The sequence below is a fragment of the Fulmarus glacialis genome, unplaced genomic scaffold (assembly GCF_000690835.1).
Source record: "Fulmarus glacialis isolate BGI_N327 unplaced genomic scaffold, ASM69083v1 scaffold42343, whole genome shotgun sequence".
NCBI classification, from domain to species: Eukaryota; Metazoa; Chordata; class Aves; order Procellariiformes; family Procellariidae; genus Fulmarus; species Fulmarus glacialis.
Window position 1 is genome coordinate 26,215 of NW_009205606.1, and position 3,243 is coordinate 29,457.

Here is a 3,243-nt window from a genome sequence, read left to right on the forward strand (position 1 = left end):
GATGCTAATTGCCTGTGAGCAAGGGGATTTCAGCAGCAATGGTTCAACCTACGAGGCTGCAGAAACGTGTAACTTGAGAGAGAAACTGAAATTGCAAAGAAACAGGCCATATGTGGTTTCGAATTAGAATTAAAAATAGATGAGGTGTGAAGGGGTGATGGGGTACAATCAAGAGGGCAGTCGTGTTGCTGACAGGGGTCTGTTACCCACAGCGCTATCTGTGCAAATGGTTAGCAAAGGCTAATGCTAGGTGAAGAGCAGGTAGGAGCTGGCTTTTTAAATAAAACCTTTCCTAGGAAGCATCAAGCTAGATGAAGAATATTTTCCATTTTAATTTTTGGATTAATTTTACAAGGATTAGACCTCATTCCTCCTAACTCTTAGTGTCGCTTCAGTGTGATTTCAAGCTGGAACTGGCGATACGTATACTGGAGTAGATGAGGTCTCATGCCCTGTCCTAGAGGCTGGGTTTTGGGATGGATATCTGGCAAATACCCGCTCCGGCGGTTTGCAAAGTGTCTGTCTGGGTGTCCCCTTCCCCTGGCTCCAGTTGCTCATTGTGTGTTCAAGACTTCACCCCACACATTGTCAGCTCACCTTGTTCTTTGCTTGTGGTAGAAAACTCTCTCTGACTGACTTAAGAGGTGGTATAAAATACATGTGAAGGTAGCTGGCTGTATAGCTATGGGAGGATGTAGGAATCGTACCAGGGCTAAGTAGCATTGAGAGAATTATTTTATATAGTTTGCTACTTTAAAATGGAATTACATCTTTGTAATGGTTTGCAAATAAAATCTCCATTCACATTGTATTTCAAACTAGGTTAATGTGATATTGCAGCATAGTTATTGGATTCAATTGATATAATTAAAATAACTATGTTAGACTGTCAAAATACTTTTGTGCTCTGTGTAATGCTCAATGTTGCTTGCATATACAAAACCAGTCTTGACTTCATCGCTCAAACTAGGCTGTGTCTGTGCTAGGTGATGCAGCTAAATACAGAGGTCCAGTTTTTTTCACAACTGCTACGGACCCACAGCTCTAAGTGAATTCATTGACATCTGCTCATGTCCATTGCTGCTTCACATCAGGACTGTAATTTGTTCCTGGCTACCAACAAACTGTTTGCAAAGAGTCTCAGGGTGTTGTAGCATTGACACAAACTAACGCAATTAGACATATTAGACACTGGTTTCTCTGCAACCAATTTTAAACAGCATCATGGCTGTACCTTTAAAGGTCACTGTTGATGGAGCCTCGCATTCGCAAACACCAAGCTTAATTTGTTGTCTATTTTAATGTATTGTCCTGAAGTTGTTGGGTTTTGAGAACATAGATCTATTAAGAAGCTTAATAGAGCAGCTCATTCCAATTATAAGAAAGGTATTGGTGGAGAACATGGAAATGCATGGAAGATCAATGTATTAAGCAGTTGCCTGAATGGAGGAAACAGAGGAAATGGATTAAAATTAATTCTCTTTAGTAAAAAAAAGATACTTGCTTCTACATAGTACTAAAAATGTTGGATTGCTTTTATTGTAGGAGATGATAAAGCATTTCTATGCTGATTGTATAAAATCAGATAAAGTGCTATCCACAACTTTTTCCTTCATCCATTTCTTTTTCCCCAAGATATTGCAGGGTATAGTTGGATTTGGTTTGTCTTTACATTTTTTTCTTTTTTTTCCTCTGGGTTATGTTTTCCTATTTTGGAGGTTCTTAAATTCCTACACTGGAAGACTGTTGTACTGAAAACTTACTTGGCAGCAAGATAACTTAGCAGTGAACCCGAGACGGGTCATCTGTGAAGATGCGGTCTGGAGTGACTGGCTCTTTGGCTTTGAATTTCTGTTGCTAAATGCCAGGTTTCCTAGGTGCAGAGTCAGGGTTTCAGACTATGGCCTAAGGACATGGGCATTTGGATAGTAACTCCAAGTGAATGCTGCCAGTTTCCTTCATCAGTGGTGTCTAAAGGAAAGAACAGGGGAGGTACTTTTGACTCAGATCAATTTGCTGCTCCAGTTTGCCTTGTGGCACAACTCAGTGTGTCATCTGCTTTAGCAAAAACTCATGGGGAGGCAGGAGAGGGGGCAAATTCATTGAGCCAGTTTTCGCTTTTACTAGCTCATTAAACTGTGGCTGCAGCCCCTCATGCTCAGTGCAATCACCATTCAAACACAGATGTTTGAAGAATGCTATTGTAATTATTTTTTACTTACTATTAAAGGCAAATTTCATAGGAACTATGAAACAAACATGATCCATAGAAATTAAATATCAAAAGCTAGTTGAATTATTTACAGTATCATCCATTTACTAATTTCACCTTTTGTGGTATAAACAGGTTGCCATTTAAGCCTCATTTTAAATTATCTGTGGATAATATCTGTGAAAGAGTTCCCAAGATTTTTTCGTGTAGGAGAAGATTACAGCCTGAATGTAAGCAAAACAAGGTAAAGACTGGCTAACTAAAAAGTTAACTCAAACACAAATTGTATATTTGAAGTAGGTTTTTACTTTGAATTGCCTGAACAAATATTTTTCTTGTTTCCCCATGAGAAGAGCAGTCGGTAGGACCTCGAGACAGCAGTCCCATCACCATGTCATGGGAAAGAGCTAAAAGAGTGATCATGAACCCATTACTCTGCCTTACTGGAGCTCCTTCCATATGGATGGGGGAAGGGGTAAAACCACTGTGCCAGAGATGAAGCAGGCTAGTAAGCAGCTATATTATAGTTGGGACTGAACTGACACTTGCTCATATTTTCCCTCTGGGATTTGCACCAAACCTGGCGTTTCAGAGCATGAGGAAGAACATGGCTTTTGTGCCACAACAGAGTTAAGTGATACAAAGAAAGATAGGTTGAAATAACATTATCTGTAGCTGAAAATCACTTGTCTCATCAGGCCTGCTAAGATTGTCTCAGGTCTTCTCTTTCTCTGGTTTGGCTGTAAGATCAGAAGTTCCCTGCTTTGTTTTTGGTTTTGTTTTTTCTTTTTTTTTTTCCTTAAATTATACATGTATGATGCCAGACAAAACCACAACTATATTATAGGAATTGTCCTTTAAGCGCAAGTTTTCAGCATGTGTTCGTAGTGTTGTATGCTCTTTCAAGAATTATCAAGAGAGGTTGTAAATCTTACAAGGCTGCAGACTGCTAAAGATTCAGAGGTCTTCGGATCATGCAATAGTTCCTAGGGCACATTTTTCATTACAGACAGTAATCAACGCAGGGAAAG